The sequence below is a fragment of the Delphinapterus leucas genome, chromosome 5 (genome assembly GCF_059928025.1).
Source record: "Delphinapterus leucas isolate spDelLeu-1000000601 "Yukka" chromosome 5, BTC_Dleu_Yukka2, whole genome shotgun sequence".
In the NCBI taxonomy this organism is placed as follows: domain Eukaryota; kingdom Metazoa; phylum Chordata; class Mammalia; order Artiodactyla; family Monodontidae; genus Delphinapterus; species Delphinapterus leucas.
Genome location: NC_143133.1, coordinates 76,501,820 through 76,523,776, shown reverse-complemented (window position 1 = coordinate 76,523,776; position 21,957 = coordinate 76,501,820).

Here is a 21,957-nt window from a genome sequence, read left to right as displayed (position 1 = left end):
GTTGATGATTTACAATGCTGTGTTAATTTCTGCTGTACAGCAAAGCGATTCAGATATATACAATATATATATTCTTTTCCATTATACTTTATTACAGGATATTGAATATAGTTCCCTGTGCTATACACTAGGACCTTGTTGTTTATCTATACTATTTATATTATGTTGTATCTGCTAATCCCAAACTGAAAATCCCTTTCCCCGCCCCTTCCCCTTTGGTAATCATAAGTTTGTTTTCTATCAGACAGATCTTTAGGGTCAGGCAGATATAGGTGTCCTTCCCAGCTCTCCCACTTGCCATCACATCTATGTAATGGTGGGGATTGTGCATAGAGATCAATGTGGAGGTTTTCCCTCTCCCACCATCAAGGGCAAGGACCACGATCTCAGTGATCTTTGTCTTTATCTCCAGTCCCAAGAGGCACACCTGGCAGATAGAAGCTGTTTACTGGATGTTTGTTGAACTAACACGCAACAGAGATAACTGAAGATGGTATTAAATGTATTAAATATCAGACACCATAGAGAAATGGTGGGGGGGAGGGGAGAGGGAACCCAAGGTTTTCAGAAGTGCCAAGAAATCCCTGGATAGCCCCTAAATCATCGGTCACAAGTTCCAGCAGCCTTTATCAAAAAGAAACATTATAGGGCTTCCCTGGTGGCGCAGTGGTTGAGAGTCCGCCTGCCGATGCAGGGGACGCGGGTTCGTGCCCCGGTCCGGGAAGATCCCCCATGCCGCGGAGCGGCTGGGTCCGTGAGCCATGGCCGCTGAGCCTGCGCGTCCGGAGCCTGTGCTCCCCAACAGGAGGGGCCGCAACAGTGAGAGGCCTGCATACTGCAAAAAAAAAAAAAAAGAAACATTACAGCAGAGACCAAGTTAATGATGACACTAGCGTCCCGTTATCAAAAGAAGACAGTGGCTACTCCGTAGACTACTTGAAAACAGCATGACTTATTTTCTGATGTGCTTGCTCTCCTCAGAGGAATGAAAGGTAATAAATGTGAAATGCTATCTTTACCATGTTTTCAAAATATCTAATAGATGCTAAAAGTGGAATTATGCATTTTTAAAATGTTCTTACTTGTTTTTCCCTTTGTAACCCAAATAAAACTGGGTATTCCGTGGTTAGCTTCAACACAGTGTTGCATGCAAAAGAATCCAAAATCCAAAAGGAAAAAAAAAAGCACATTGGAAAGCAATTAAAATTTTTATGAAATTCTTTTGAAGAGTGTAGGAAAGGGGTATTAGATGGCATGACACTTGGGAAAATGTCTTTGTCTTTTTTTTTTAATATTTCTCCTTGGCAGCTCCACGCAAAACTTCATCCTTCTTCCTCTTCCTCCCACCCCAGCCACTTGCTCTGAGACCCTTTCTGCTCTCCCAGTAGCTCTGGGCTCTTCCCACTAAAAACCAGTCTAGTCTCTCTCTTCTTTCCAGTTCTGCAGCCTCACGTTTCCTCAGTTAGCACAGCAAGATGTTAGAGCCGAGCCTTCTCAGAAAAGGAGGGAGTGGGGAAAGCTGAGATTACTTACATGTTAATACTTTTTGTGTCACCAGTTCTATCATATCTTTATTTTCTAAAAATAAACATGTGTAACACTGTAATCAGAAAGCAAGACCTATTTCCTTTTTTAAATAAAACATAGAGCATCTTTAAAATGCACCTTAAGACAGTGGTGCCCAGATTTTAGAATTTTACAGACAAGTACAACTTTAATAAAAATTCTGAGAACTAACACAGGGCTAATAATTTTATATTTAGCCTCCCAAATGATTATTTATTTAATCTGCTATCCTCATTATTTCATAAAAGAAAAAACTTTTTTTTTTCTTCGGTATGCGGGCCTCTCATTGTTGCGGCCTCTCCCGTTGCGGAGCACAGGCTCCGGACGCGCAGGCTCAGCGGCTCATGGCTCACGGGCCCAGCCGCTCCGCGGCATGGGGGATGTTCGTGGACCGGGGCACGAACCCATGTCCCCTGCATTGGCAGGCGGACTCTCAACCACTGCGCCACCAGGGAAGCTCAAAGAAAGAACTTTTTAACAGACATACAGGTATGGCAGACATTATCCCATGATGAAAGAAAATGTTTTATATTGATTAACTTGGCTTTGCAAAAACTCCCTACAGGGTGCTTATGTTTTCTTTCACCACTCGCCGTGTATAGTATGAACTTTGTCAGAGGCCAGGGCTGCTCTGAGCACTGGCATTTGGGGACTACCAGCTGAGAGGTGGCGGAAAATACAAGAATGGAGTCAGTATGGACTAGTGAATGTAGAGAAAGAGATGAAGATTAGGAACCATCAGACAATGATTGAACAGAGTAGCTGCAGGGAAGGAGGAGAAGGTCGACTGTGCGTCTCCTGGCTCCCACTTCAACCAGAGAGGCCTTACCCTCATTCAACATATATTAGGATTCCACCTAATCAGGCTAGTCGGGAGCATATGGGTTCTCTGGCCCGGCTAATGGTTCGTGCCAATTCTTTAAATATCGAGTGAGCCTATATGGTGAGAAGAGAAAGAAATGAACTGACTTCAGTTGATAAAAATTATATACGTTTCTGTGTTCAGAACAACAGGCGATTCCATATATTTATCATTGACATAATACTTGAACTTATTTGCAGTTGTCTTTCATTTCACTGATTTTCCCATTATTCTTAACTGCTAAGCATTGTGCACTCATACCCCGCTCTTCAGACTCACTGGGTTAGAAGGAGCCTACATGGCTTTTTTTCAATGTGCTTTTGTTTCGTTGTTCTTGTTAACAGAACGTTCTGTTTCCTGAAATGTTGGATCTTATTTAGGCTATAAATCTGGGTGTAGCCAAACCAGATATATTTTAGGAGACATTAAAGGGCTTAAAATTTATGTGATAAAATAAATCATTTGTTCTCAGTAAGTGGGACGAAGTGAGTGCTGTTGGGTTTCAGAATTTTGGCTGGTTGCTGGATGGCTGGCTAGGCTTGATTGGGGTCGACTGAACTTCACGGAGTCCCCAAAACATTCAGACAATATTGGCCGCCACCTTCAAAGAGCGTTTCGTGTTTTTGCTTTCGTTTCCACACGAAGGCTTCTGCTTCACTAGGATTAGGAACAATGTACATTCTGACGCTTTTGAAGATAATAGCAGGTGGAAACCTGAGTTTAAAAGTACCATATTTCTGATTTATTCCAGAATCCCTTATAGTTGCCTCCCTAGGAAGTAGCTCAGCTGACCTGCTTCCTAATCCAGCTTTATAAAATTCACATGAATAAAGGGTTTGACTTTTAAGTAAAGTTTAAAAACCACAAAAGCATAGGCGTGCACATCAGGGCACACCAGAGGGTGACAATACATAGTGGTAAAATGAAGAGTATTTTTAAAGTCTCACATAGTTATTGACTACCAACCTATGTTTCCCTGATGAGAACCTCATCCAGCCCAAACTCATAACAATTGCTTTCCCTCTGAGGTCAGCTTTGATAGCTGCCAGATATGGAAAGGAAAGAGGAAATGAAGGCAAGATGACACCAGGTGATGTCTGACAGTGTATCCTCTTTCTTTTCCCAGGAAGTGAAGAGAAACGAGACTCTTCCGCCTACCTCCACCTTTCCCCACTTGTAATTGGCCAAAGTAGCCCCTGTGGGAAAGATGTGCAAAAACAACAGTCGCTTCCCCTTCCCTCGCAAAACTGCACCCATTTTTTGTGCTGATACAGACAGTCCATTTGATGTGCAGAGAGGACCCCACACAGGAGGAAAGAATCCAGCCCAAATTCTTCTCCAACATCCTGAGGAGCAGCCTGGTTCCATTGCTCCCACCTCCCCACTGGCAGCATATCCACGTGGATGGGAGATATAGGTGGGTAGGACTTGGCACTCGTTGGAGCTGCCCTCTGAAGCTCATCCAATAATCCACCCACTGGAATCAGGAGGTGTGGAGATAATGACTATTTCCTGAATATCGTGCTGTTTAAGCAGCCCCGCTGTGGTGTTTGGAGAAATTCAGGATGTTTTTGCAGCCCAGGTGCTGTTGGAGCTGCCTAGCTAAGCTAAACACAACACACAGACATTGAGAACATGTGTTAGCTGGGCAGACTGCTGGCAGTCAGGACGGTGGTGGTGGTTTTTCTTGTTCCAGCAGTTGGCAGAGGAATGCATGCTTCAGTATAATCAGAAGCTTTCCACTTTTGAAAAAGAAATGTTTTCCCTGACACCAAAGCATGAAGACAACGCTCTTCACTGCTCAAAAGCCCTTTCAGAGACAAAGTCCAAAACTGCAGACGGCCACTCAGAATCTTCCTCCATTTATCCCTGTTCTTAGTTGAAGCACTTTGGCTTGCAAGATGGGAGACCCATTCAAGCTAGCTCAAAAGAGGGTGTGTGTGTGTGTGTGTGTAGATATTATTGAAGGAATGCAAAGAGGCTCAAAACAACCAGGGGTCCACCAGGAATCACCTGTGGCCTCCCTAAATCCCTCAGGGACCTCATTGTCCCTCCCATCTCTGGTTCCTTCATGGACTTCTCCACCTGTCAACTATTTTCCTGTTTGTGGCCATGGCCTCCCGGCCCAACAACGTCGTCACCTTCTTGGAAAGGCCTTCCTTGACCCCCTCTATATGGTGCTATCTGTCTCACCCAGTTATACTCTATCAGATGACCCTGTTTTATCATTCCATCGCCTTTATCACTGCAATGTATCAAATGTTTGTGTCGCACTCACAATTCGTTTGTTGAAACTGAACCCCCCCATGTGATGTTATTTAGAAGTGGGGCGTTTGGTAGGTAATTAGGCCATGAGGGTGGAGCCCTCATGAGTGGGATTAGTGCCCTTATAAGAGGAGGCCAAAGAGCTACCTAGCCCTCTTTCCACCATGTGAGAATACAACTAAAAGACAGCTGTCTGCAAACCAAGAAGCAGGTCCTCACCAGAATGTGACCACTCTGGCACTCTAATCTCAGACTTCCAGCCTCTAGAACTGAGAAAAATAAATTTCTGTTGTTTATAAGCCACTCAATCTATGGTACTTTTTTATAGCAGCCCAAACTGACTAGGACAATGAACACTAAAATTTCCTTTGGCTGTTTCCCCACTTTGACATGAGCTCGATGAGAATAGGACTTTCTCATGTGCATCACTGTTGCCTTGGGCCCTAAAACAGCATGAGGTGGGTAACACTCTGTAAATGCATGATCATTCACACCCAGTGCCCTCTGCTGTGAAAATCTCTGTGATCATTGGTTCAAATTCGCAAGAGAGATCATCCGGTTGGTGCTCTGGCCAACTAATGGACTTGTGCCTTTAGTTATGGCATCTGTCCTTGGTCCAATCAGCCAGGTCACAGGGGAGGAGTCATAGACAGCCCTTTCCAAGAGAATGGGAGGTGCTGGGTCTCTAGAGGGCTCTATGGATGAAGAAGATACTGAAACCTGTCTCAGAGAGAGCTGGCCACTTTGCAGAGTTACCTCTCATTACACACATGTGTGAACAAGTGTGTGTGCAACCCATTCTCTATCCCATTCCCATGGACCACTCACCATGCAGACACCTGGCTCAAATTAGACACTCCAAAATTTTTGTTAGGTCACCCTGTATCCCCTGCTTCCAGATCTTGCCTCAAGCTGTTCCCTCTCTGCCAGAAAAGCCTGCCCCAACTAGCCCAGCCCCACTACCAGTCTATAGATGTTATAGCCTCACTTCAGAATTCAACTCAGATTTTACTCCTTTTCCAGATTCTGTAATTCTAAATTAGTCACTCCTTTCTCCCAAGGGGCCACCTTGGTTTTTTTTGTTTTTTTGTTTTTTTTTTTTTGCGGTACACAGGCCTCTCACTGTTGTGGCCTCTCCCATTGTGGAGCACAGGCTCCGGACGCGCAGACCCAGTGGCCATGGCTAACGGGCCTAGCCGCTCCGCGGCATGTGGGATTCTCCCGGACCAGGGCACGAACCCGTGTCCCCTGCATCGGCAGGTGGACTCTCAACCACTACGCCACCAGGGAAGCCCTGGGGCCACCTTGTTTTCACTTCTATTAGGAACTTATTTCAGGCTTCTTTCTAAGAGAAAGGCAAGAATCAGGTAATAAAATGCCACACAAAGAACCCAAGCAGTGGTAACCCAAAGACTTATTCACAGTAAGATGGAGATAAAGCGTGACATCCATGCCAGGTGGCCTCCTGCCTGTAGGAGGCCCCTGGAGAATGCTGTGGCAGCACAAACTGACATGGAAAGAGGCAGCCAGGGATAACATTGTGCCCATTTAACAACCAGGATAAGCCCAGTCTTTACCCAAATACAGGTGTCTCTAGACTGCACCCCTGGACCAATGATTAACATCACCTGGAGTACTTTTGAAAACTACCAAAGTCCAGACCCCAATCTAGTGATTGTGACTTAACTGCTCTGAGGTAGGGTGTGGTCATGGAAAACTACTGGCCTGAAGCTGTATCAAAACACCTATCATAAGAGAAAGACAAGGGCTTTGGTTCCAAAGCAGGCTGAGCATGAATTCCAACTCCACCTTTTACCAGCTTTGCCATCTTCCACGAGTCACTTAAAATCTCTGAGCCTCCATGCAGGTGAGATGGTGCTAATAATTCCTACCTCGTATGATGATTGTAAGTATTAGAGAAAACATGTTCACGATTCCTAGAGCGTAGTGGACCCTCAATGAAATGGTGGGTATAAGTATTATTAATGCCTTCCCCCAACCTGTTGCAGATTGATATTTAACACTGTATGGTTTAAACATGTAAGGCAATGTTACCTGCACGAAAAAATATTAGTGCTTTACGGGTTGCTTTGTTTCTGTGTAGGCTACCTCAGTCCAGTCATACAGGAAAGTTGTTTGTCAGGCCAGATGCATGCTTCTCTGAAAATTAACATCGTCCAGAATCTGACTTTTCATTGAGGCAATATGCCCTTATTAAATAACATTCGTGTCAGCAACTACAGACCAGGAGGCAGCTATTCTGCCACAAAGCAATTGACATAGAAGTCAGTAGCTGCTCTTGAATAAGAATGCTGTGCCCACAGAAAGCAACGGGCAGCAAAAGCACTATTTTGTTTTGTTTTTTTTGCGGTACGCAGGCCTCTCACTGTTATGGCCTCTCCGGTTGCAGAGCACAGGCTCCGGACGCACAAGCTCAGCGGCCATGGCTCACAGGCCCAGCCACTCCGCGGCATGTGGGATCTTCCCAGACTGGGGCACGAACCTGTACCACCTATATCGGCAGGCGGACTCTCAACCACTGCACCACCAGGGAAGCCCAGCAAAAGCACTATGGGAACATCACATGAGCATGGGCCAGGCACCTATCACGTTTTACAGGCACATTTGTATGTGAGGGGAAATCCATCATCACGAACAAGAGGCAAGGAGAAATATCTTTCCTGTTTGTTATTAGCAAAATAACAGTATCCAGTTCCCAAATTCCATTCAAGAAATGCTTCCTGGCTTCTTCTCTCTGCTTGACCCTCTTTCCACCCAAAACTGGCACTAAATCTAAAAATCTACAATCTACAATCATATGAACTGAGACTTGCAAAGTCTGGCCTGACTTAAGCCAAGTTTGTGTGTAAAATAAATATGCTGTCATTATAGTCTGAACCAACAGAGAAGAGAAATTTTTAATCAGGATAATTATTCATTGACTTAATTTAGACTTGTGGAAATGTCGATGAGCCTAGGTTCCCACTTTAAATACAAGATGTGGGTGGGGGGGAATTCCAACGTGGGAATCAACAGATTAAATTAAGACAAACTATTGCAAGACAAGCAAAAAAAATCTATGATAACAAAAATTTGGACCCTAATCAGGACCCTAATCCATGAATTGACCTATTGATTATTCTCAGCTGTTTACATTAGCCAATGCTTGGTCATTATCCTCGATAGTCAGAGTCAGCAAACAATAGCCCATGGGTCAAACCCGGGGCCCACCACCTGTTTTTGTCAATAAAGTTTTATTGGAACACAGCCACATTCATTTGTTTAACTATCATCTCTGGCTGCTTTCATGCTACAACAGCAGAGTTATATAGTTTCGAGATCATATTGCCTGTAAAGTTGAAAATATTTCCTATGTGGCCCTTAACCAAAAAAATCTTGCCAAGGCTGCTCTTCAGAAACATGGCGTAATGTTATTTCCCCACCAAAAATACTTAAGCTAGACATGATATCTTAAGTAAAACTATATTAAAATATGTGCTTGAAGATTTATGCTTTATATGGAGTACATGGAAGAGCAATAATGTATTTGTTACATATCATCTGGGAAAAATTACTAAGTAAAATTATCTTATACCACTAAATATTTTTACATAGGTAAGAGTATGCTAACAGTAAAGATTTCATTTCAGTCTTTATTAGTAACTACTAAGCAGTTAGTTATTTTCACCTATCAGTGCAACTTGGAAAAGAAATACAGTTCATATTATTTCTGTCTTGGCTTTTCCACAGAGTAAATGTGAAAGGAAATGGAACTGATGTGTTTAATTCAACTCAGCACTTTCTAACAAGGATGAAATAGTGTCAATTATAGGCACTGCAGTTGTTTCAAAGCAAACGGAAACATAAAATATACTCAATTTAATTAAAGCATAAAAATATAATGAGGTACCAATAGTAAAAGAGAACAGCAGTATTGGTATGGTAATCTTATTTATGCATCTAGATTTACTGCATCCAAAATTGCGTGGGTTTTAAACAGTCATTAATAGGAATCCGGATAAAATAGAGCAACAAAGGGCGGGGGAGGGCACAATTTAAATAAGTGACATTTTTCTTTTTTGCATTTAGCCATCTTCTAAAGAAGGGGCTATTAAAATTTTAAATCAGTTTTTAATCAAAGTTTAGTGGTACAATATTTAATTGAAAACAACACCAGATGTTCTTTACCAAAACGTCTTTCATAATGGCTAAACCAAGGTCTGAGAAGTTATTTAATGAGATAATTGTTGGTCTGTGAATACAGCAGAAATTTCTTATTTCCTTGTAAAACTAAAAACACCCAGGTTTGGAGGCTGGCCCTGGTTCTGTTGACTGCTATCTGCTTCTCATAGCTCTCCTTGGGTGGTCCAAGCAAAGATGGGTGCTTGGAACACCAAACCTCAAAGTCCAAAACCAACAGAGAGCCCCAGGAATCAGTGCCCTGGAAGGTTGGCACCCTCTTTGAACCACATCGATAAGACAGGGAACAGGCAACAAACTGCAAGGTTCACAGACACATAAAAGAAAGAAAGGAAAGTCACAGAAGCTTGGCTTCAGTGAAGAGCTAATTTCAGAAAACAATACTTGACAACTGTGATAGACAGAATTCCAAACTGACCATCCAAGATTTCCCATCCTAATCTCCAGGACTGTAAATATGATGAGATATCATGCCCCTGATTACGTTATATTACCTGGCAAAAGAGATTTTGAAAATATAATTAAATTATTACCGATCAATTGACTTTGAGTTAATCAAAAGGGAGATTGTCCAGATGAGCCTAGTCCAATCACATGAGCCCTTTAAAGGCAGAGAGTGTTCTGTGGCAGAAGAGGAAGTCAGAGAGACTTGAATCACTAGAAGGATCTGACTATGCTATTACTGGCTTTGAAGATGGAGGGTGCCACAGGCAAGGACCAGAGAGCTGACCAGCCAACAACCAGCAAGAAAGTGGGGACTCCAGTCCTACAACCACAGGAACTGGGTTTTGCCAACAACCTGAATGATCTTGGAAGTGGATTCTTCCCCCAGACCCTCTTATGGATTCCATACGAACCCAAACCAAGGCACACTTTCATTTCAGCCTAGACAGAGGACCCAGTCAGTCCTACAAGCTGCTAAACTTGTGTTAATTTGTTAAGCAGCAATAGAAAACTAATACAGCCACCACCCCCTCCATTATTCAGGCCAGAATGACAGGACATTTCCAAAGCATCTACTGGCTTTTCTTATGGAGGCTCTGCTTCATCAAATATGTAAGACACCACCCCCTAACACTCACCATAAAATTAATAATATTTCCTCTCTCTGGAAAAGAGGATGGAATTGAGAATCTATGAATATTAAACAAGTTACACTGAGATCTGCAAGCACGTTTTCCAAAAAGACAAATACTGCCACATGTGGAACATGTAATGCTTGTGCAATTCCTGGGAGACACCTGTCCCTAAAAGTTGTGCCAGTTCACTGTTCAGTGCTGCTGCTACAGAGCAGAGGTGGACTTAACTATGAACCTGCTTCAAATGGGGTGATTAAATTCAGATTGGATATTGACACTGATCATCATTTCTGCTACATGGGAGATAATAAAAAGAGATAAAAACAGCCCTACCCCAACCCCTCTGAATCAGCCCCTGTTTGTGAGCTGAACCCTCTGTGTTCACTTTGCCCTTAAAAGTGAAGGACTAGAGGGGCGTCCCTGGTGGTGCAGTGGTTGAGAGTCTGCCTGCCGATGCAGGGGACACGGGTTCGTGCCCCGGTCCAGGAAGATCCCACATGCCGTGGAGTGGCTGGGCCCGTGAGCCATGGCCGCTGAGCCTGCGTGTCCGGAGCCTATGCTCCGCAACGGGAGAGGCCACAACAGTGAGAGGCTCGCATACCACAAAAAAAAAAAAAAAAAGTGAAGGACTAGAAATATTTAGCCTTTGGAAAAAAGTGTATCTGACCAGCAGGGGGCTGAAACCAGTGTGGGGAATATTTAAATGTCATTTCCAATTCTTTGAGATATTGAATTAAAGAGTAATAGGAAAACCCTTTGATGCCTTGGAACCTTTGCCTTATTGCTTATTTGAAAAGAATGAGGAAGGAGAATCCACAGACTTCTGTAGGTCCTAAGGTAACAGCCATGAGACTGAAGAACTCCACGGGTGCAGAGGAGGCGGCGCTTTTCAAGAAGTATGGACTATTCTCCTAGAGACCTTCCCATCAGCACACGGCTTAGAGATACAGCTTGTAAGTCTTGCAAGTTAGGCTAGAAAGACTAGCCCTACACAAACAAGTTTTCATTTTGTCCCAGGCACCATTTTAACTTTATCAGTGTTCACATAGGGCTTTTTTAAAATACGGATGTCCTTGTAAAACTGTTGAAACATCTTCAAACTTAAGTCTCAAACCTTAGGTATCACTTATATCCTAAGTGTGGCCTGCAAAGTCATTTAGTCCCAAGGGCCACCAACAGAGCTACCCACCCACCCCCCCCTTCAGTACCCTGAGTCTCTCCAAAAAAGACAGGAGGAGTCAAATGCAGAAGCAAAGTGAAGGGAAAATAAAGCTATGTTACACAATTCCCACCAACCTAGTGAGAGGAAAATGTCCAACAATATTTTATTCTATCAATTTTGACAAAATTGTTGGTTTAGTAATCCTGTGAAAACACCAAAGAATGCACAGGAAATGATAGAAAAATAACATTTATTGAGGGTTAATTAGGTCCCAAGCACTATTCTAAGTGCTCAATGTGTATTAGCTCATTTGATGCTCCTACAACATTGTGAGGTAGGTACTATTCTTTTCCTCACATTATAGATGAGAAAACTGAGGCACAGAGAGGTTAAGTTACTTACTCAAGGTCATACAGCTAGAAACTGCTGGAAACTGGAATAAGAGAAGAAAGGGACCTCCCCGCAAAAAAAGAGTCTGAAGAATGTATGGTAACTGAGATGTCTTAGACAACAGAGAGCTAACTCGTGGAAGATATAGAGAGAAGACATTCATTCATGCATTCATTCAGGCATGCATGCTCCTACTGGGCTGAGTGCTAGAGATACAACATTAGTAGTCAATCAGTTTCTAAAGCCATTCATCATCCTTGAGATTGCACATTCTGTTGGTTGGATAGAGTGCAATGAAGCTAAGAGGGAGAACGTGCCCAGGAGGGGCCCCTCCGCCAGACCTGAGGGTTAGAGAATGATCTTCCCATGGAGATCAATATCTGAGCTGAGACTTGAAGGAGGAGCCAGGATGCTCTGGGGGTCAGAGCAGAATGCCTTAGTCTTGGGGGAAAGTTTTCATTCCTCCTGAGCCCTGAATGTTTTAAAAATAGACCCCCAAAGAAGAGAAGATTCTGACGGCCAAATCCCAAACGACTTCCGTCAGAGTTTATGTTTCCTCCTACCCTACAAGCCCCCAGGGAAAGAGACAGGGCTTAGTAAAGGCAGGATGGATGTGTTGGGAAAAGCTGGAAGCTGGGACGTGATGTGCTTACTGAAAGGAAGGAACCCCTGGCGGGCAAGCCCAGCTACAGACGCTGTGGGGGAACGCAGCCTGGAGTGTGGATGTGTACGTGGACGATACGACGTATGCAGAGCGTAGGTAGTCCAGGTAAGTGCCCGCCCAGGACAGCCCAGCAAGAAGGAACTGAACTTCTGGAGCAGACGACACAGAGGTCTACATGGGCAGATGGGCGTCAGACAGACCTGGCAACAAACTGTGGGAGTCCAGACATGGCTGGGGTTCAGAAGCACAGCTCCCAGAAGGGAAACAGGCAAAGGAGGCAGGGTTCCATCACAGACAAAACTGGGTCTTGGGAAGAAGATGAATGCTCAATTTCTCCAGGGAATTCCAGAAAGCAGAAACAGCTCATGAGAAGTCTAGAGAAGTTAACACATCCAGGAAACTGGAAGCCTTTCAGTTTGGTGGATCAGAGAGGTCAAAGGAAAAGGGTGCAGCGATGCAGCTAGAGGACAGGTTTTAAAGTGCCTTATAAAGAAAACTATAAGGGACTTCCCTGGCAGTCCAGAGGTTAGGACTCCATGCTTCCACTGCAAAGGGTGCAGGTTCAATCCCTGCCTGGGAAAAGAAAAGAGAAAGAAAAAGAAAATTGTAAGAAGTATGGCGTTCTTCTTATTAACTGGGGGTGATAAATCAATAGTATGTATTTGAACATAAACCCTCGACTGACCAGACCTGCCTCGAGAGGCCCAGATGAAGAATTTTATATGTTCTGAATGGTTTGATGCAGTTATACCTGAGAATAGCTCTAATTCGGTCCCCAGTGAACTCTTCTCGTGAATGCTAGTGGTAGACAATTACACTAAGAATGTGACCCAAAAAGATTTAGCAAGATGGTTTCTGAGAGGCACATGAAGCTGTAATATGTCAATTTCCCACAGTAAGTGAATTTCCTGGACTCTGGAATGTGCATCACCTGACTGCCATGGTTAAAGAGGTGGAAGGTTTTTCCACACCTGTGTCATTGCCACCACAAAGGCCCTCCTGCCACTCACTGTGCACCTACCAGGACAACTCAGTGGGTCTGCTTCCCACCCTGAAGGCTGTTCAAGCCTCCACTAGAGTCCGCTGCTGTGTGTTAGCCTGCCCTGTGGATTCCTGAGACCTGGGACTGCACAGGACCAAGGAGGCGTTAGTTCCTTTCTCTTAAAGTTGTATCCTCTCTCCCCTTTCTTGACTACCTCATTCCCAAATCAGTTTTTCTGCAGTAAGAAAGTCACTGGGGAACCTCCCCTGCCCCTGAAGGCCTTGACTTTCAAGCCAACAACCAGTGTATCTCATGGGCTTTCAGGACATTTCTGAGGACAAAATTTTCACCTTTGAACCTTGAGGAAAACCTAAAAATGTTACTTCTCAAGAAGGCATAGGAATATACTCAGATGACCTGAGAGAATTCCACTCAGCAAGAATTAAAAAGAATAGGGGGGCTTCCCTGGTGGCGCAGTGGTTGAGAGTCCGCCTGCCGATGCAGGGGACACGGGTTCGTGCCCCGGTCTGGGAAGATCCCACATGCTGCGGAGCGGCTAGGCCCGTGAGCCATGGCCGCTGAGCCTGCGCGTCCGGAGCCTGTGCTCCACAACGGGAGAGGCCACAACAGTGAAAGGCCCACATACCAAAAAAAATAATAATAAGATAAAATAATAAAATAAAAAATAAAAAGAAGAGGGACTTACACTTTTCCGGTATTCCCTCAGTTCTGGCACATCACCATTTATCTAAAAAAGCAAGCACTTTTCATTAAACATGAATGATATGAGGAGGCACTAATGAGGGAAGTGGCTTGGCATGAAGGGATTTGAATTTGAAGCTTGATAAGATATGGATTTTGACAATACTGGAATTAGCTTGTTATTCCCCTAAGAGGCTGACATCCCAGCTAGGTAGCTCCATTGCAGGAATAAAGGAACAATCATGTCCTTCAGGTATCAGCTTTTTAAAAAGTGAATTTTTAGCAGCATTGAAAGGAATGTTATTCTAGTAACATTATTGGTAGTGTTATTCTAATCCCTTAACAAGCTTAAAATGAATAAATAAAACAGCATCAGTGAAAGAAAATTTGTTCCTCAACTTCTTAACATTGTAGCTGACCATCTGTTCAGAAGGGAAGGAATCGAGGCTCTCGGGATAAACATCCTCACAAACTATCGAAGACAGAGGTCCCCAACCCCCTTAGTGGTCCGTGGTCTGTTAGGAACCGGGCTGCCCATTAGGAGGTGAGAGGCGGGCGAGTGAGCGAAGCGTCGTCTGCAGCTCCCCATTGCTCCCCATCGCTCGCATTACCGCCCGGACTATTCCCCAACCCGCACCCCCACACCCCCATCAGAGGAAAAATTGTCTTCCACGAAACTGGTCCCTGGTGCCAAAAAGGTTGGGGACCGCTGATCAAAGACACCCATGTAACCCCTTCATGAGCACAAAGTTTCACTCACAGTTAAGTTTGTGACTGAACCACTTATTCCCTGAAAATATTCTTTTCCCTCCTGGTTTGATGTTCTCCCAGGCTTCTTACGATGAGGAGCCATTTTTAATTTTTTTATTTTTCTACTTTGCCAAGGTGAATTATGGAATCAGGCAACTGGAAGATTAATATAGGGGTACTGCATCATTTACCACCAAATGATCATATCATTTCCCCCATAACAAAAAAGGAGGAAGCCTAATTATGGAATAACCCAAAGAGATTTCTTCCTACTTTTTGTCATAAGAAGCAATGCTCTCTAATTTATTTTATAGAGGAATGTAAATGTAAAAGTCTATGTTAATTCAAAGTTAAGGTATAAAATAATGAATTTTAAGTCAGGAAGTGAAGCTCCTAGAGGTTTAAAAGCCTCACATGACATATCTGCTATAGTAAGGATTAGAGCTTAAACCTACATTTTCTTTGCAGTTGTATATATTTGGAAGTTGGCTAATTATTCAGTGACTTTCTGAAATCTTGAAAGACTGTCAAATAATAGAGCAGAATACAAACAAGACCATCTTCCTCGAAGATCTCTAAGAGTTCTCAGTTATCTCTGTGCCCCTGATGACTTACAATCAGGGCTAATGGCACACTCCAGTGTCAGCTAGCTTTAAATGACCTCTAGAGAGTCCTTCAAGTTCTGTCTCTAATATTGAATTTTATAGGCTATTAATGCCTTTTCAATTATATCATTAGCTATTTCCCTGCATAGCCGTAGCTCTTTTAAGAGATCAGATACAGAATGCTGATAAGAAATCAGTTTCTGTCCTTTATTAAACAATAAGATTTAATCACTGAGGGACTTCACATATAGAGAGAACAAACATCAAGGGCTTACTCTAAGTCAGAGCCCTGCAGTGTCTCTACAGCAATGTCATATGATTACTAGATAGTTTCCCCTGTTTCCCTTTCTAGAACTGTCCAAAAAGGATAGAGCTGTTTTTGTAAAGAATCAGCATGTCCAAAATCAAGCTGGTTTCCTTCCCCCAACACCAACCTGCAGTAGCTTTCACCCCGTCTCCCATGCAAGAAATGTCAAGGTTTTTCTTGACTTCCTCTCACAAGTCAGTTGCTTCCTGAGGCCTGATATATTCTACCTCTCAGAGATCTCTCAACCATCCCTTCCCCTCTATTTAGGGTGACCATATGTCCCTGTTGTCCAAGGCAATCTTGATTTATGCCTATTGTCCAGTGTAATTATGAACAGTGCCCCCTTTTGCTCACAAACTTATCCAGGAAGGACCAGAAATGATACAGTCCATTCCCTCCAGCCACGTGGCCACGACTTACTCCAAGCTCTCATTGATTCCTGCCTGGATGGTAGTAGTAGTTGACAGTAGTGGGTGGTAGTAGCTGCCCAACTGATCTTCCCTTTCATCCATCTACCTTTCAAACTTTTTAATTGAGTGCTAATTCTGAACCACACACAGTGTTGGCACCAGATTCGGTTTCCCTGTAAGGCTGTGCAGTTTGCACACTGTGCAAGAGTGCCCAGCCCAGGGAGCAAGTGAGGCCAAAGTTCAGCCCTCCCTCCACCTGCCAAGCCATGCACCTCAGTGGGGTGCAGGTCCTCTTCTCAGGAGAAAGAGGTTCCTTTTTCTTGGCACAAAGGCGCCAGCTTCTTGCCAAGTCTTGCACCCTCAGTGCCGCATCTGCCTACAGTGCTTTTTTTCTTTTTCTTTTTTTTTTTCAACTCTGTCATATTCTGCATGCTCTTGTAAGTCAGCAAAATATTCCATATATCATTTAATTTGTCACTTACTTTTCTTTTAACATCTTTATTGGAGTATAATTGCTTTACAATGGTGTGTTAGTTTCTGCTTTATAACAAAGTGAATCAGTTATACATATACATATGTTCCCATATCGCTTCCCTCTTGCGTCTCCCTCCCTCTCACCCTCCCTATCCCACCCCTCTAGGTGGTCACAAAGCACCGAGCTGATCTCCCTGTGCTATGTCGCTTCTTCCCCCTAGCTATCTATTTCACGTTTGGTAGGGTATATATGTCCATGCCACTCTCTCACTTTGTCACAACTTACCCTTCCCCCTCCCCATATCCTCAAGTCCATTCTCTAGTAGGTCTGTGTCTTTTTTCCCCGTCTTACCCCTAGGTTCTTCCTGACCTTTTTTTTTTTTCTTAGATTCCATATATATGTGTTAGCATATGGTATTTGTTTTTCTCTTTCTGACTTACTTCACTCTGTATGACAGACTCTAGGTCCATCCACCTCACTACAAATAACTCAATTTCATTTCTTTTTATGACTGAGTAAAATTCCATTGTATATATGCGCCACATCTTCTTTATCCATTCATCTGTTGATGGACACTTAGGTTGCTTCCATGTCCTGGCTATTGTAAATAGAGCTGCAATGAACATTGTGGTACATGACTCTTTTTGAATTATGGTTTTCGCAGGGTATGTGCCCAGTAGTGGGATTGCTGGGTTGTATGGTAGTTCTATTTGTAGTTTTTTAAGGAACCTCCATACTGTTCTCCATAGTGGCTGTATCAATTTATATTCCCACCAACAGTGCAAGAGGGTTCCCTTTTCTCCACACCCTTTCCAGCATTTATTGTTTCTAGATTTTTTGATGATGGCCATTCTGACTGGTGTGAGATGATATCTCATTGTAGTTTTGATTTGCATTTCTCTAATGATTAATGATGTTGAGCATTCTTTCATGTGTTTGTTGGCAATCTGTATATCTTCTTTGGAGAAACGTCTATTTAGGTCCTCTGCCGATTTTTGGATTGGGTTTTTTGTTTGTTTGTTTGTTTGTTTGTTATTGAGCTGCATGAGCTGCTTGTAAATTTTGGAGATTAATCCTTTGTCTGCTGTTTCATTTGCAAATATTTTCTCCCATTCTGAGGGTTGTCTTTTGGTCTTATTTATGGTTTCCTTTGCTGTGCAAAAGCTTTTTAAGTTTCATTAGGTCCCATTTGTTTATTTTTGGTTTTATTTCCATTTCTCTAGGAGGTGGGTCAGAAAGGATCTTGCTGTGATCTATGTCATAGAGTGTTCTGCCTATGTTTTCCTCTAAGAGTTTGATAGTTTCTCATATGAAGGCACTGCATAGGCTTCAGGTCGCCTCTGCACTGTGAAAATTACATTACTTCTCAAGTCCATTTCCATCTGAATGCATTTCTCTCCTCTGTATTGACCTTCCTACATTGAAAACCTGATCTTGCCTCTCCCCAGCATCCTTCAACAGCTCACTGTTTGGACTGTTCCAGTCCAAAGTCCTGGGCATGATTTGCAAAACCCTTGGTTATCTGACATCTGCCCTCTCTCCAGACTCATTTCCCCCCTTTTCCCCCCATACACACCTTGCTTCAGCTGTGCTGGACTTTTTCTGGTTGCTGGAATGTGCCAAAATGGTTTCCACTGGCTTCATTCCTTTTTACATGCTGTTTATCTAGGCTGGGAGGGTCATCCACATCCCATCCCACCACCTGAAAATCTACCTACTGGTGATGATGAAGGAGGAGGGAGAGGGGAAAGAATGAGATGATGATAAAGATGATAGATAATTACTGTAACGGACTATTGAATAGAACAATTTTTCCCTTGCCTGAAAATGGTACTAGCATCCATAACCCAAAACTACAGGTGCTATGTGTCCCCACATTCTGAAAAAGAGCCACCAAGAACTGGAGCAGAATGTTCCTCAAATTTTCCTAAATGGCCCTACCTCAATTAACCCCACCAGGCACACTAACTCACTCTCTATATAAGGAGGTTGGGGATAAGAGCCTAGTGGAGGATGCATGGGGTTTCTCCTCCCCTTCCATGCCTGTCCCCCCCACCCAAAGAAGCCAAGTAAAGGGGGAGAAGCCAACATATTTGTGACGATTGCAATAAAGGGAGACAAACATTCCATTTTCCAGGGAGCCATCTAACTGCTGGGAAGGATGGGCACAGAGGGACACAGCAGTGTAGACTGCACAGCACCATGGGTTTCCTACAAACGCCACTGAAGTTTGCTGGCCAGAGAAGTCTTGAAGATGCCCCACCAAGAAGGATGCTTGCCAGGTACAAGGACCCATCAGCGAAGGTTATTGGAGTGTACTATGGGTTCGGGCAGGAGAATTTTGAGCTGAAGTAGGATAGAAGAGAAGGAGCTGAAAGGAAGTCTCTCATGTGTCATTGCCCTTCATCTAAAGACCTCCAGGAACATACCCGTAGTCAAATAAGTTGGGTTTATTACCCATCTTAGCAAGAGAGAATGGACTCCATATGGAACTGTTGGGGGTCTCAGTAAGAGGAAGTTATGAAATTATTATGGGATTTGGGCTTTGGTTGAGTAATTTTGGCAAAGGTCTAAGGAATCAGGAGCTTGCTCTAAATGGGCAGAATTCTGTGACTGAGTATCTCAATAAATCTTATCTATAAGAAAGGCAGACTTGAGCAATGTAAAGCTACAACTGGTAAAGCAGCAGTCTTATTTAGTGAAGGGAGGAGGGCTCTTGGTATTTTGTGGGTGGCACCTTGTGGGGAGGATCTTGCCCTTATGACTCTCAGAGGAAAACAACCCTGCTGGCACCTTGATCTTAGACTTCCAGCCTCCAGAACTGTGAGAAAATAAATTTCTGTTGTTTAAACCACACAGTCTGTGGTATTTTGTTATGGTAGCCCTAGCAAACTAATACAGACCTATAATAAGTAAAGAGATTGAGTTAATAGCCAAACACTTCCCATGAAGAAAAACCCAGGTCCAGATGGCTTCACTGAATTTTACTAAACATTTAAAGAAGAATTATACCAGTTCTTCACAAACTCTTCCAAAAAAGCAGAAGATAAGAAAACACTTCTAACTTATCCTATGAACCCACTATTACCCTGATACCAAAATCAAAGACATCACAAGAAAATTACAATCCAATATCTCTTATGAATATAGATGCAAAAATCCTCAGCAAAATATTAGCAAATCACATCCAGAAACATATTTAAAAGGATTATACATCACTATATAACAAGTGGGATTTAATCCAGGAATGCTAGCTTGGTTTAACATTCAAAAATCAATAAAATAAAATACAACTTTATTGATCATCTCAGTAGATGCAAAAAAAGACATTTCACAAAATGCAATACCTCTTCATGATAAAAGCACTCAACAAACTGGAAATAGAAAGCAATTTCCTCAGTGTAATAAGACCATCTATGGAAAACCCACAGCTAACATCTTAATGGTGAAAGACTGAAAGCTTTCCCTCTAAGGTCAGTAATAAGGCAAGGAAGCTCACTCTCACCAATCTATTCCACGTTATACTAGAGGTTCTAACCAGGGCAATTAGGCAAGAAAAAGAAATATAGGTCATCTAGCTTAAACAGGAAGAAGTAAAATGCTCTCTATTTGCAGATAACATATCCTGTCTCCAGATCTAGGCTCTTCGTCTCACCAGAACTGAAGCTGAATGGGTGACAATATCTTCTTTCTTGGAAGGCAGGGGTTGTCAAGTTTCTTTGTAAAGGCCCCATTTTCCTGCCTTTTCTCCTTCTTCTGAATAACCACATCTCTTCTTATTTTCAAGTCCTCCAGATTGGTGTCATCACACAAAGCCCAGGCACCCCCTCCAGTGCTTAAAAACCCTACTTGCTCTTCTGCTTGCTGGGCAATAAGCGTCTCCCCACGCCGCCAAAGGGATTCTACTGTGCCTCGTATTTGCCTTCTTACTGCTGGCTCCGACGCAGGGTTTGAAAAACACGGTGGTATACAGCCCTTGGTGGTGCAGTGCCTGCCCCCTACTCCCCCAACCCTCCCATACACAAAACTTTGCAGAGCCTGAGGGGGCTTCATCTGGCTACAGAGCCCACCCTGCCCAGAGCTGACTTGATAAGCATCTTTATTGGCTGTCTTCCCCTCCGGCTCACTCCCTACCGCCTCTGCCCGCCCCCCGCTCCAGTTGGTATGTCCTGACATGGCCTCTCAGGTAAACTACTTGCACTGGAATCCTTGTCTCAGGTTCTGGAGATCCTAAAACTACAACAGTTATAACAGGTCATGAAACCAACTTAGTGGACCTTGACCAGTGAATTAATAAAATTGAGATAGAACAGGCAATATCAGAGTGCCCTCTCTGCATTTGTTTTAGTTTGGGACTGTAGACTGGGTCATGTAAACTCTATTACTGAGGGACAAAGGCAAGAATACTTAGAAAAAGTCTGCTCCAAAGACTTTTCATTGTTTTATAAACAATTGTCATGACAACACATGACCTTTAAAAAAAAAGTGTCACTTTTCTAGAATATGCTAAGGAGAGGCCAAAGAATAGGTGCTAGGTTTTCTGGTTAGGAGGGTGCTTGGTTTTTTATTCTCTGAGTTTTGTGACTATCTAATTTTCAGAAAAGTTTACAATGATTATCCCAGGAAGACTGGTGAGAGTGACATCTATACATTGCTGGTGGCATAGTGAACCGCACACTTTGAGTTAGCAATCCTATACATCCTTGGATTTGTGCTAAGAAAAAAGAACTCAGATGTGACGTGCAGAATGACGCACACTGCAGTGTTGTGTATCTAATAAACATGGAAACAAAAGTCTGGGTAAGAGGAATTTGAAGAGCCCTTTTTCTTGGGAAAAAAGCTTTGAAGTTGAGCTTGCAGAGCACTTTTGAGAAAGACTGAGGAGGAATTGTCAGTCGTTTATATCAAAAACCTCACGGAATGACTGGTGAAAACTGGGGTGCTTTAGGGGCCTCAGTGGCACCCCCAGCTGTGCTCAGTTCTCCGGAGAGGTTTGATGGAGGTCCAGCACCACATATTATAAACTGAAGACATGACTTGTTCTCGCATGGGTTCCAGTACTCAGACTTAAAACTTGGCATAAGGAAGCAGTCATGAGGTGCTGAGAACAGGAGTGGTTGGCAACGGTTTGTCCTTTTAGCTTGGCACCTAAGACCACACCGGGCCTGTGGCCAACGGGGACACAAAATCCCCAAGCGGGGTTTGAAAAACTAATTGTTCTTAAAAGAGCTTCCCAAACCGCAGAGCAATCAGCACTCAGGTCTCCCAGACTCACGGAGAATATAATGGATTACACATGGGGTCATCTCAAAGCTGTTGTTAATAAGTATGAATGCCCGGACTGCGAGAGTAGAGGGACCAGAGGGGAGGGAACTGTCTTCACTGCGGGAGAGCCCCAAAGGACGGGGTGCAGCCCTCGGGAGCAGGGGGCTGAGCAGCAGCCGGCGGGGTGCGCTCAGAGCCAAAACCAAAAGCGAAGAGGCGTGAGACGGAGCGTCCCCGGGCCCAGCGTATGCCCCGCCAGCAGGGGCGCGCTCG